This window comes from Oncorhynchus mykiss, chromosome 17, assembly GCF_013265735.2.
Source record: "Oncorhynchus mykiss isolate Arlee chromosome 17, USDA_OmykA_1.1, whole genome shotgun sequence".
Classification (NCBI taxonomy): Eukaryota; Metazoa; Chordata; class Actinopteri; order Salmoniformes; family Salmonidae; genus Oncorhynchus; species Oncorhynchus mykiss.
The window spans coordinates 36,873,430-36,887,999 of record NC_048581.1 but is presented as its reverse complement, the minus strand read 5'-3'; the positions used below and the strand labels follow the sequence as shown (position 1 = coordinate 36,887,999).

The 14,570-nt window shown below is 40.4% G+C and overlaps 1 long non-coding RNA gene across 1 annotated transcript; it reads left to right on the top strand.

Moving 5' to 3' along the window:
* The first annotated feature begins 7,417 nt into the window (after window positions 1–7,417).
* LOC118940421 lies at window positions 7,418–8,742 on the top strand. The gene is made up of 3 exons (XR_005036974.1): window positions 7,418–7,582; window positions 7,906–7,954; window positions 8,593–8,742. It is a non-coding gene; the product is annotated as an uncharacterized LOC118940421 (long non-coding RNA).
* Window positions 8,743–14,570: the final 5,828 nt, after the last annotated feature.

The window sequence follows — 14,570 nt, the reverse complement described above, 5'->3', positions numbered from 1 at the left end:
TACCGCTTGTGTTTAGTATGTCAATCACAGGACCCACTCTGCCATTGTCCTGGACCCTACTGGTTCCCCTAATGCGGAGCTCCATATGAGCGAGAACCTAGTCAAGCACATCAGGTATGGTGAAGCCAGTAGTGTAAAAATACTTGAAAGTAGTTTTTGGGAGTATTTGTACTTGACTTTACTATTTATATTTTGGCAACTTTTAATTTTACTTTACTACATTCCTGAAGAAAATAATGTCGTTTTTACTCCATACATTTTCCTTGACACCCAAAAGTAGTGGTTCAATTTTGAACGCTTAGCAGGACAGAAATGTTAACATTCATGCACTTATCAAGAGGACATGCCTGGTCATCCCTACTGCCTCTGATCTGGGGGACTCACTACACACCAATGCTTTGTTTGTAAATACGTCTGAGTGTTTGAATGTGCTTCTGGCTATCTGTAAATTCAAAAAAACAAAAATCTTTCCTTCTGGTTTGCTTAATCTAAGGAATTTCAATTGATTTACCCTTAAACGTTTATGTTTGTTACTTAAGTATATTTTGCCTATTACATTTGCTTTTGCTACTTAAGTATATTTAAAACCAAACACTTTTAGACATTTACTCAAGTAGTATTTTACTGGGTCACTATCACTTTTACTTCAGTAATTTTCTATTAACGCATCTTTACTTGTAGTCAAGGAAAACAATTGGGTACTTTTCCCACCACTGGGTACATCTATTGTATGGTCTGGCAAAAAGATTCTTCAACCATTTCTCCAATGTCCGGCATACTATTCATAATGTTAAGTTGACCTGTCAATGTTGACACTATTGTTAATTTTATAGTCCAGTTGCATATTCATGACTTAATTCGCCTATGTGTTCATGTTATAAATGTTGTAGGCTATGAAGAGATAATTATGAAGCATTATTGATTTCCGTTCAAGCATGCCGTCTCAATCGTGACTAGCCATTCATGTGTTATGCGACACTATGCAGGTGCATGAATGTTGTGAGGAGAGCATGTCATAGCCTATGTATAAACCATGAATGTTTTCCTACCCAAACAGATACTGGTTTGAGGAACGAACCCACAGAACCGGCACACAATCTTGTGATCAGCAATGTTCCCTGGCAGGCGACAACAATACCACACACCAAGCAAAGAGACAGCTACAATTGTGGCGTTTATGTGCTGCTTATTAGTTCCAAGGATAATTCACTAGGCACATGTGTTATTCAGCAGTGATAAATTCATTAAGTTCTTTGAGGAAAAGATCATGATCATTAGAAAGCAAATTATGGACTCTTCTTTAAATCTGCGTATTCCTCCTAAACTCAGTTGTCCTGAGTCTGCACAACTAGGATCCAGCCAGGACCTAGGATCAAGAGAGACTCTCAAGTGTTTTAGTACTATATCTCTTGACACAATGTTGAAAATAATCATGGCCTCTAAACCTTCAAGCTGCATACTGGACCCTATTCCAACTAAACTTCTGAAAGAGCTGCTTCCTGTGCTTGGCCCTCCTATGTTGAACATACAGTTGAAGTCGGAAGTTTACATACACTTAGGTTGGAGTCATTAAAACTCGTTTTTCAACCACTCCACAAATTTCTTGTTAAACAAACTATAGTTTTGGCAAGTCGGTTAGGACATCTACTGTGTGCATGACACAAGTAATGTTTCCAACAATTGTTTACAGACTTATGATTTCACTTGTATCACAATTCCAGTGGGTCAGAAGTTTACATACACTAAGTTGACTGGGCCTTTAAACAGCTTGTAAAAATCCAGAAAATTATGTCACGGCTTTAGAAGCTTCTGATAGGCTAATTGACATAATTTGAGTCAATTGGGGGTGTATCTGTGGATGTATTTCGAGGCCTACCTTCAAAATCAGTGCTTCTTTGCTTGACATCATGGGAAAATCAAAAGAAATCAGCCAAGACCTCAGGAACTAATAACCGAGAACACAACACAAGCAGTGGGGCTGTAGCAGATTCCTGACTTTAAGTAGTTCAACAGCATTGACCATTGGATTCCATGACTGTGAGCAAGTTACAAAATGGTTAGTTTATGTAGTGCAGTTGAAGTCAGAAGTTTACTTACACTTAGGTTGGAGTCATTTAAAACTCGTTTTTCAACAACTCCACAATTTACTTGTTAACAAACTATAGTTTTGGCAATTCGGTGAGGATATCTACTATGTGCATAACACAAGTAATTTTTCCAACAATTGTTTACAGACAGATTATTTCACTTATGTATCACAATTCCAGTGGGTCAAAAGTTTACATACACTAAGTTGACTGGGCCTTTAAACAGCTTGGAAAATTCCAGAAAATGATGTCATGGCTTTGGAAGCTTCTGATAGTATAATTGACATAATTTGAGTCAATTGGGAGTGTACCTTTGGATGTATTTCAAGGCCTACCTTCAAAATCAGTGCTTCTTTGCTTGACATCATGGGAAAATCAAAAGAAATCAGCCAAGACCTCAGGAAAAAAAATTGTAGACCTCCACAAGTCTGGATCATCCTTGGGAGCAATTTCAAAATGCCTGAAGGTACCACATTCATCTGTACAAACAATAGTATGCAAGTAGAAACACCATGGGACCACGCAGCCGTCATACCACTCAGGTATGAAAAGTGCAAACCAATCCCAGAACAACAGCAAAGGACCTTGTGAAGATGCTGGAGGAAACAAGTACAAAAGTATCTATATCCACAGTAAAACGAGTCCTATATCGACATAACCTGAAAGGCTGCTCAGCAAGTAAGAAGACACTGCTCCAAAACCGCCATTAAAAAAGCCAGACTTAGCGACTGCACATGGGGACAAAGATCGTACTTTTTGGAGAAATGTCCTCTGGTCTGATGAAACAAAAATAGAACTGTTTGGCCATACTGACCATTGTTATGTTTGGAGGAAAAAGGGGGAGGCTTGCAAGCCGAAGAATCCCATCCCAACCGTGAAGCACAGGGGGGCAGCATCATGTTGTGGCGGTGCTTTGCTGCGAGAGGGACTGGTGCACGTCACAAAATAGATGGCACCATGAGGGGAAAAATGATGTGTGTATATATTGAAGCAACATCTCATGACATCAGTTAAGTTAAAGTTAAAGCTTGGTTGCAAATGGGTCTTCCAAATGGACAATGACCCCAAGCATACTTCCAAATTTGTGGCAAAATAGCTTAAGGACATCAAAGTCAAGGTATTGGAGTGGCCATCACAAAGCCCTGACCTCAATCCAATAGAAAATGTGTGGGCAGAACTGAGAAAGTGTGTGTGAGCAAGGAGGCCTACAAACCTGACTGAGTTACACCACCTCTGTCAAGAGGAATGGGCCAAAATTCACCCAACTTATTGTGGGAAGCTTGTGGAAGGCTACCTGAAACGTTTGACCCAAGTTAAACAATTTAAAGGCAATGCTACCAAATACTAATTGAGTGTGTGAACTTCTGACCCACTGGGAATGTGATGAAAGAAATAAAAGCTGAAATAAATCATTATCTCTATTATTTTGACATCTCACATTCTTAAAATAAAGTGGTGATCATAACTGACCTAAGACAGGGAATTTTTACTAGGATTAAATGTGAGGAATTGTGAAAAACTGAGTTTAAATGCATTTGGCTAAGGTGTATGCAAACTTCCGACTTCAACTGTAATAAACTGCTCTCTATCCACCGGATGTGTACCAAACTCACTAAAGCCTCTCTTGAAAAAGTCAAACCTTTACCCAGAAAATATAAAAAACTATCGGCCTATATCGAATCTCCCATTCTTCTCAAAAATGTTTGGAAAAGCTGTTGCGCAGCAACTCACTGCCTTCCTGAAGACAAACAATGTATACGAAAAGCTTCAGTCTGGTTTTAGACCCCATCATAGCACTGAGACTGCACTTGTGAAGGTGGTAAATGACCTTTTAATTGCGTCAGACCGAGGCTCTGCATCTGTCCTCGTGCTCCTAGATCTTAGTGCTGCTTTTGATATCATCGATCACCACATTCTTTTGGAGAGATTGGAAACCCAAATTGGTCTACACGGACAAGTTCTGGCCTGGTTAAGATCTTATCTGTCGGAAAGATATCAGTTTGTCTCTGGATGGTTTGTCCTCTGACAAATCAACTGTAAATTCCGGTGTTCCTCAAGGTTCTGTTTTAGGACCACTATTGTTTTCACTATATATTTTACCTCTTGGTGATGTCATTCGGAAACATAACGTTAACTTTCACTGCTATGCGGATGACAAACAGCTGTACATTTCGATGAAACATGTGAAGCCCAAAAATTGCCCTTGCTGAAAGCCTGTGTTTCAGACTTAAGGAAGTGGATGGCTGAAAATGTTCTACTTTTAAACTCAGACAAAGCAGAGATACTTGTTATAGGTCCCAAGTCTATAAATGGAGAATGTTCAGCACTGTTGCTACTCTCCCCAGGAGTGGCCGTCCTGCAAAGATGACTGCAAGAGCACAGTGCAGAATGCTCAATGAGGTTAAGAAGAATCATAAAGTGTCAGCTAAAGACTTACAGAAATCTCTGGAACATGCTAACATCTCTGTTGATGAGTCTACGATACGCAAAACACTAAACAAGAATGGTGTTCATGGGAGTACACCATGGAAGAAGCCACTGCTGTCCATAACATTGCTGCACGTCTGAAGTTTGCAAAAGTGCACCTGGATGTTCCACAGCGCTACTGGCTATTCTGTGGCCAGATGAAACTACAGTTGAGTTATTTGGAAGGAACATATGACACTATGTGTGGAGAAAAAAGTCACCGCATGCCAACATCAACCTCATCCCAACTGTAAAGTATGGTGGAGGGAGCATCATGGTTTGGGGCAGCTTTGCTGCCTCGGGGCCTGGACAACGATAAACTTGGGAATACATTTTTCCAATATATTTTGCAGGAGAATGTTAGGCTGTCCGCCGATTGAAGCTCAACAGTTGGGTGACGCAACAGGACAACGACCCAAAACACAGAAGTTAATCAACAGAATGTCTTCAACAACAGAATACGGCTTCTGGAGTGGCCCAGTCAGAGTCCTGACCTCAACCCGCTTGAGATGCTGTGGCATGACCTCAAGAGAGCAGTTCACACCAGACATCCCAAGAATATTGCTGAACTGAAACTGTTTTGTAAAGAGGAATGGTCCAAAATTCCTTGTGACCGTTGTGCAGGTCTGAGCCGCAGCTACAGAAAATGTTTGATTGAGGTTATTGCTGCCAAAGGAGGGTCAACCAGTTATTAAATCCAAGTTTTCACATACTTTTCCCACCCTGCATTGGGAATGTTTACATGGTGTGTTCAATAAAGACATGAAAACATATAATTGTTTGCATGTTATTTAGTTTAACCAGACTGTTTGTCTATTGTTGTGACCTAGAAGAAGATCAGATCAAATTTTATGACCAATTTATGCAGAAATCCAGGTATTTTCAAAAGGTTCACATACTTTTTTCTTGCCACTGTTCATAAAACTTGGGCATGTGAGACCATGCAGTGCATTCGGAAGTATTCAGAACCCTTCCCTTTTTCCACATTTTGTTATGTTACAGCCTTATTCTAGAATGGATTAAATAAATGTCCTCGTCAATCTACACACAATGCCCCATAATGACAAAGCGAAAACAGGTTCTTTTAGAAATTTTGAAAATGGTATTAAAAATAAAAAACAGAATATTCCTTATTTACGTAAGTATTCAGACCATTTGCTGTGGGACTTGAAACTGAGCTCCTGTGCTCCTCCTCCTTGGTTCCATTGATCATCCTTGAGATGTTTCTACAACTTGATTGGAGACCACCTGTGGTAAATTCAATTGATTGGACATGGTTTGGAAAGAAACACAACTTTCTTGTATAAGGTCCCACAGTTGACAATGCATGTCAGAGCAAAAACCAAGCCATGAGGTAGAAGGAATTGTACGTAGAGCTCCGAGACAGGATTGTGTCGAGGCACAGATCTGGGGAAGGGTACCAAAAAATGTCTGCCGCATTGAAGGTCCCCAAGAACACAGTGGCCTCCATCATTCTTAAATGGAAGAAGTTTGGAACCACCAAGACAGCCCGCCCGCTTGGAGTTTGCTAAAAGGTACCTAAAGGACTCTCAGACCATGAGAAACAAGATTCTCTCGGCTGATAAAACCAAGACTGAACTCTTTGGCCTGAATGCCAAGCGTCACGTCTGGAGGAAACCTGGCACCAGTGAATCATGGTGATGGCAGCATCATGCTGTGGGGATATTTTTCAGCGGCAGGGATTGGGAGACTAATATCCTTGAGTGGCCTAGCCAGAGCCCGGACTTGAACCCCCTCAAACATCTCGAAAGACCTGAAAATAGCTGTGCAGCAACGCTCCCATCCAACCTGACAGAGCTTGACAGGATTTTCAGAGAAGAATGGGAGAAACTCAACAAATACAGGTGTGCCAAACTTGTAGCGTCATACCCAAGAAGACTCGAGGCTGCCAAAGGCGCTGCCGCCAAAGGCGCTTCAACAAAGTACTGAGTAAAGGGTCTGAGTCATTATGTAAGTAGATTTTTATTATACATTTCTAAAATATTTTTCTTTGTCATTATGGGGTATTGTGTGTACATTGATGGGGGGGGGGGGGGAGACATGTAATCAATTTGAGTAAGGCTGTAATGTAACACAATGTGGGAAAAGTCAAGGGATCTGAAATACTTTCCGAATGCACTGTATGTACAGAAGCCGCTGCAGTGTTACAACTAAAAAGTTTGGACACGTGGCAATTGTCTGTCAAATGAATAAATACGTAGTAGTTGAAGAGTCTGATGAAGCATGTTGTAATTATGTGATGGGAATGTAATGTAAGGAGGTTGCGGTAGCTAGGATCAGGGCTATTCAGCACATGCAATGTGCCGGCAGTGAAAATAGCTGGAGTGAGTAGAGATTATATGGTTGTGGATGTCCCACAGTCTGCAGTGAATGCCAGGCAGGAGAAGGATCCCAACACACTAACTGTGAAGGTGGACTTTGTTGCATTTATAGCGCAAGTGATAAATTGCACTGTGAAGGCGACAAATAGATTTCTGGATCTCCAGGACTTTACAGCCTAAATGTTACAGGGTACTGAATGAAGACGTTTCCCCCTCACAGGTTCCTGAGCCTGTCTGTTTAAATCTGTCTGAAGTACAGATTTTTTTGTTTGAAATTCAGGGTAGTAGTGTATGTCCCACCCTGCATTGGCCTGATATTTTTCAGTGGCATTATTAACCCGCATCCAACGTTGTTTTAGAGAATTTGGCAGAACGTTAGTGTTTTTGGTAATTAGTATGAGTTTGTTCATCCACAACAGATTTTGTTTTGGGGGTATTTTTCACTACCCTGTACAGTAGATGGCGGTAAAACACTGTATGAGTGTAGTCTGCCAATAAACCTCAAAGAGGAAGGCGCTTGAATTTCCTGTCTGCGAATCCTGTTTGTCACTGGTTGAGGTTAGTTAGCTAGGTTATATAAACGTTACGTGAAGATGATGAGCAAGGCTGTTACGACGAAGTTTCTGAAATCCGTGCGAGGGTTCCCAAGCCACCGAATGAACTACGCTCAAAGTACTATCGAGAGAGGTAGCTGCGACGTTACACACAATGTTTCATTAGCTACTTATCTTGTAGCGAGCGAATGATTGTCATTCGATGACGCAGCAAGCTTAGCCAGTTCCCTAGTTATTCAAATATCACCTAGTCAGACCTGTTCCAGCTGGCTGATATGAGTTATTAGATAGCTAGTTAGGTACTGTTAAAGCGTCTGTTACGCCCGTACATACCCTGTAATGGCTAATGATCTGCTAACGTTAGCACCTGTTCCCCAACTTTTCTGCTCTGAATACTTGCTGGACCCTAATAACTAATGTCAATATTATGGTGTTTTTACATAATGTATGGAACAGGATAAAGATGAGATGCGACTTCTACATGGATTTTCAAGCAACACCAATGGTATTCTATCCACCAGCCTCTCCTACGATAGTTATAGAAAACTGGCGCCATGAAATCTGTAAATCATTGGGTGTTATTAATTTGATTAAATAAATGTTTGAGTATTGCAATTACCACAGAACCTTCAACTCAATAGATTTTATTTCATGACTCTAGGAAACAAGAGTGAATTATTACGGTAACCCTTACTCCAGAACACATGCATATGGCTGGGAAAGTGCAATGGAAAAAGCTAGAAAGTTATTTGAATGACAATTCATCGACCAGCTTTTGCATCATATCATCAAATGATGACAGAGGCTAACATATCTTCATTTGATGGATCCTTACAGCAAGTGGCACACTTGATTGCTACAGATCCTCATGAAATCGTTTTCACAAGTGGTGCCACTGAATCCAATATGTCAGTCACTCTTGTACTGCTTTAGTCAGATTAAGAGCAAGGTTGGCCTCTGGCAGGATTTGGGAGAGTGAATAATATATGCCAATAACTGCCTTCTGATGAAAATATTAATACATAAGGTGTTAAGGTCGATCAACTGTTCTGTTGTGTAATTCATTTGTAAATGAAGATACCGTGACTTAAGGAAAAGGAACAGTGTCTGTTTTTGTTTCTTCCCACAATGCTTTCCTTCTAGGGTGTGGTTGGTTTTACAAGGCCAAGAAGAAGCACGTTATCACCACTCAGACGGAGCATAAGTGTGCTTGGACTCCTGTCGAGTCTTGGAGGCAGAGGGCTTTGACATAACCCATCTTCCTGTGAAGACTAATGGCCAGGTTGACCTACAGGCAAGCTTAATTGTTTGGTTGTGTAATATAAACATTTGTTTGATGTGCAATGTTTTATAGAGCCTCATTGTATAAATCCACTACTGCTTGTATCAATAATAAGCTCAATTGTTCAAGTAACTTAGCCTATTTCTTCAATATGTTTGCATATCCTAAATACCCCACATGCTGATCTTAACGTTGACATTTTTTTTATAGCTACTGGAGGAAACAATTCATCCAGACACAAGTTGTGTCTGATGACGGTGAACAATGAGATTGCTGTAAGGCAGCCTGTCGAAGACATAGGTAACCTTTTAACCTAAATATAGTGAACAAAAATATAAACGCAACATGTAAAGTGTTGGTCCCATGTTTCATGAGCTGAAATAAAAGATACACGAAAAGCTTATTTCTCTAAAATGTTCACAAATTAGTTTCTCTGTTAGTGAGCATTTCTCCTTTGCCACGATAATCGTTCCACCTGACAGGTGTGGCATATCAAAAAGCAGATTAAACAGCGCGATCATTACATAGGTGCACTTTGTGCTGGGGACAAAAACGGGCCACTACAAAATGTGCAGTTTTGTCACACAACACAAAGCCAAAGCTGTCTCAGGTTTTGAGGGAGTGTGTAATTGGCATTCTGACTTCAGGAATATCCACCGGAGCTGTTGCCAGAGAATTGAATGTTCATTTCTCTACCGTAACCCGCATCCAATGTTGTTTTTGAGAATTTGGCAGTATGTCAAATACACAACGCAGATCAGGTGTAACCACGCCAGCCTAGGACCTCCACATCCGGCTTCTTCACCTGCGGGATTGTCTGAGGCCAGCCACCCGGACAGCTGATGAAACTCTGGGTCTGCACAACCAAATAATTTCTGCACGAACTGTCAGAAACCGTCTCAGGAATCTGCATGCTCGTCATCACCAGGGTCTTGACCTGACTTCAGTTTGACATCGTAACCGACTAAAGAGGGCAAATGCTCACCTTTGCTGTCCATTTGCACGCTGGAGAAGTGTGCTCTTCACGCTGGCAGATGGCAGACAGCGTGTATGGTGTTGTGTGGCGAGTAGTTTAGTTTGCTGTTATAAGCTACAGACAACGAACACAATTGCATTTTATCGATTGCAATTTGAATGCACAGAAATACTATGATGAGATCCTGCGGCCCATTGTCATGCCATTCATCCGCAGCCATCGCATGTTTCAACATGATAATGTACATGTCACAAGGATCTGTAAACAATTCCTGGAAGCTGAAAATGTCCCAGTTCTTCCATGGCCTGAATACTCACCAGACATGTCACCCATTGAGCATGTTTGGGATACACTGTCGTACGTCGATTCAGAGCGTTCCAGTTCTCACCAATATCCAGCAACTTCGCACAGCCATTGAAGAGTGGGACAACATTCCACTGGCTACAATCAACAGCCTGATCAACTCTGCAAAGGAGAGGCAAATGGTGTTCACACCAGATACTGTCTGGTTTTCTGATCCAGGCCCCTACTTTTGTGCGGGGGTCTGGATGTGGGAGTTCCGTGGGTGGCTTTTGACCTTCTCTTTGGATTCCTCATTCCCATCCCAGAGCTAATGGAATATAATATATTATCCTTTTATTTTGCAACATTATCAATGCACTCTAACAGTTCTCAATGTCTTCATTGTTCTCCAACTTCTTTTTCTCTTCAGCCCCTTGTGGGAGATGATGCAAGAAGGGATCGATATAAAGAGCATTAAGTGGACTCAGCACTAGAGAGAGCCTTCAGGAAACATACCTAAGAGCATTGTGAATACTGAACTTGCTCAGTTTCGCGCCTAAAATGCCACTCTTGGGATGACTGGAAATTATTTATACTGTTTAGAAACGCAGAACTTCCTGACTTATGTTAGTGTAGGCCTACAAGTATATTTTGTATTGGCAGACCTGAATAATTTTGTTCCTTTTGTATTTGACAAAGTATTATTATTGACAGAAATGATGTGCTCTTGAAGCAGGAATCCGCTACCCTGCTTGTGTTGTGCACACGGTTTTTAGTATTGCCCCAGCAATTTTATTGTTTTTGTTTCACCATAGTGCTGGGTCGGACAGTAATACTAATAACCGAGCACACAACACAAGCAGTGGGGCTGTAGCAGATTCCTGACTTTAAGTAGTTCAACAGCATTGACCATTGGATTCCATGACTGTGAGCAAGTTACAAAATGGTTAGTTTATGTAGTGCAGTTGAAGTCAGAAGTTTACTTACACTTAGGTTGGAGTCATTTAAAACTCGTTTTTCAACAACTCCACAATTTACTTGTTAACAAACTATAGTTTAGGCAATTCGGTGAGGATATCTACTATGTGCATAACACAAGTAATTTTTCCAACAATTGTTTACAGACAGATTATTTCACTTATGTATCACAATTCCAGTGGGTCAAAAGTTTACATACACTAAGTTGACTGGGCCTTTAAACAGCTTGGAAAATTCCAGAAAATTATGTCATGGCTTTGGAAGCTTCTGATAGGCTAATTGACATAATTTGAGTCAATTGGGAGTGTACCTGTGGATGTATTTCAAGGCCTACCTTCAAACTCAGTGCCTCTTTGCTTGACATCGGAAAATCAAAAGAAATCAGCCAAGACCTCAGAAAAAAATTGTAGACCTCCACAAGTCTGGATCATCCTTGGGAGCAATTTCCAAACGCCTGAAGGTACCACGTTCATCTGTACAAACAATAGTACGCAAGTATAAACACCATGGGACCACGCAGCCATCATACCACTTAGGAATGACGCGTTCTGTCTCCTAGAGATGAAGTACTTTGCTGCTGTTCTGGGATTGATTGACACTTTTTGCAAGAAGATGCTGAAGATGCTGGCGGAAATGGGTACAAAAGTATCTATATCCACAGTAAAACGAGTCCTATATCGACATAACCTGAAACGCCGCTCAGCAAGGAAGAAGCCACTGCTCCAAAACCGCCATAAAAAGAGCCAGACTACGGTGTGCAACTGCACACGGGGACAAAGATTGTACTTTTTGGAGAAATGTCCTCTGGTCTGATGAAACAAAAATAGAACTGTTTGGCCATAATGACCATCGGTATGTTTGGAGGCAATGTGGGGGGCTTGCAAGTCGAAGAACACCATCCCAACCGTGAAGCACAGGGGTGGCAGGATCATGTTGTGGGGTTGCTTTGCTGCAGGAGGGACTGGTGCACTTCACAAAATAGATGGCATCATGAGAATGGAAAAGTATGTGTATATATTGAAGCAACATCTCAAGACATCAGTTAAAGCTTGGTCGCAAATGGGTCTTCCAAATGGACAATGACCCCAAGCATACTTCCAAAGTTGTGGCAAAATGGCTTAAGGACAACAAAGTCAAGGTATTGGAGTGGCCATCACAAAGCCCTGACCTCAATCCTATAGAAAATGTGTGCGCAGAACTGAAAAAGCGTGTGCGAGCAAGGAGGCCTACAAACCTGACTCAGTTACACCAGCTCTGTCAAGAGGAATTGGCCAAAATTCACCCAACCTATTGTGGGAAGCTTGTGGAAGGCTAGCCAAAACGTTTGACCCAAGTTAAACAATTTACAGGCAATGCTACCAAATTGAGTGTATGTAAACTTCTGACCCACTGGGAATGTGATTAAATAAAAGCTGATTTTATTTCATTCTCTCTACTATTATTCTGACATTTCACATTCTTAAAATAAAGTGGTGCTCCTAACTGACCTAAAAAATGGGAATTTTTAATTGGATTAAATGTCAGGAATTGTGAATGGAGTTTACATTGATTTGGCTAAGGTGTATGTAAACTTCTGACTGCAACTGTATGTGTTACATTCCATTTAGTTAATGGATCATTATTCACTATATGTTGACAACATGCAGCATGCTAATAAGGTTGACAGACACTGGTTTCATGTCACATTAAAGGAGAAAATGGAGAATTTGTGTTTGCCTCATCTCAATGTGTGAATTTGAATCCCAACCTTGTGGAGCAATATTTGTATATCATTTGTTTTTTATTAGGGAGAGAAATACTGACATTTTACTAGCTAGACACACAAGCAGAAGTTGTTATTTTCTTTCTATATTTCTACATGGCATTTGATACCATTGAACATCAATTCCTTTTTCTTACTTGAAAACTGTCAAGGACATTTAAGTTCAGTCATTTTACAATCAAACACTATATCAAACGTTGGGTTCGTCAGTTATGCGGAATTTCACCTTTTCTGGTTTTAAATTTTGAATTATTATCTCCAAGTATCCTTAATGACGTCTATCAATATTTTGGAGAGGATATGATCTCACAGTTTGCTGACAATATTCCTGGAAAGCAAATATCAAATTGCCAAAGCACTTGACACCTATTGATTTGTTTTCTGTTATAGGATGGAACGTCTCAGTGTGATCTGTGTTTATATGATAATGTAGAAACTACAATATGTAATATTCATGTTAGACAGTGTTGGTGTCTGGGTATTCATATTACCAAAAACCACATTGTCAGACAGCTGATGAATTTCTCATCCAGACTTTTAAGATGGCGATTCTCCTTTTCAATAATTGGTTACAAAGAGACCTGTCTATACTAGACGAGAGTTATTTTGGTGAAAGCAGAAGGATTGTCTTGTTTCATATACCCTGCTTGTTTCATTATTTGTCCATGGAACTACTTGCAAACACATTAACAAAGCCTTTTGTGGATTTCTTCTGGAAGAATAAGCATAAAAATCTTAAGGATGCAGTTAAAGCTGGGGAGAAAGCAGGAGGGTTTGATATGTTAGACTTTTTGGATGGAAATGATAACTTTAAAAAGATAACTGGATGAAGAGGTGTATCGTTGCACCTGACTCCATTTGGTACTTCGTTCCACAATATCTTTGAGAAGATTGTTGGTTAGAATTTGTTAACATGTGACTACATCTAAATTGCCCATAATACTATCAAAACGTCATGAACAACATCTGTTAGTGTGGAAGTTGAGCTTCGTACACAACTTTTCCCTTTATCAAACCAATATCTTGAATAATGAGTTACTTCATTATAATTTGGTGCTGTGATCAATGCGATCCCAAATGGCCTTATTCACCTAATGAGGTCATATAGGATCTGAGACTTAACCATAAATGCTTAGTTGGAGGAATGGATATTTATAATAAATAATGATCCAAGATGTGGTAACAAACAAGAGGTGTTTCATTGTCAAAAGAGAGTCACCCCAAGATAAAGTTTTATTGGAACTCAGTATTCAAGACCCAGATTGGAAAAAAGCATGGTTAATGCCTTGCATGTTTTGTATACTAAACAAGGCTAGAGAGGTCCATTAGAAGGTGCTACATTATTTACACTGCACAAAACATTAGGAACACCTACTCTTTCCATGGCATAGACTGACCATGTGAAAGCTATGATCCCTTATTGATGTCACCTGTTAAATCCACAGTGTAGATGAAGGGGGAGGACACAGGTTAAAGAAGGGTTTTTAAGTCTTAATAGATTGATATATAGATCTGTTGTATTTGTTTTTAAGGGTAGCACATGCTAAATTAAGCGCACAAACGTTGTGGTACATTAAGGAAATACACAGATGGTTCAAAGGATGCAGTCAGTGATATGGTAGGGTGGGGGCAGGGGTGTATATCCCAGATTTCAATGTAAGAGTGTGTAAGTGGTTAACTGATTGTGTCGGTGTGTCGACAAATCTGTCGTTCTGCCCCTGAACAGTTAACCCACTGTTCCTAGGCCGTCATTGAAAATAAGAATTTGTTCTTAACTGACTTGCCTAGTTAAATAAAGGTAAAATAAAAGTTAAAGGAGAGGTGGGGAGTATGGGATGTAG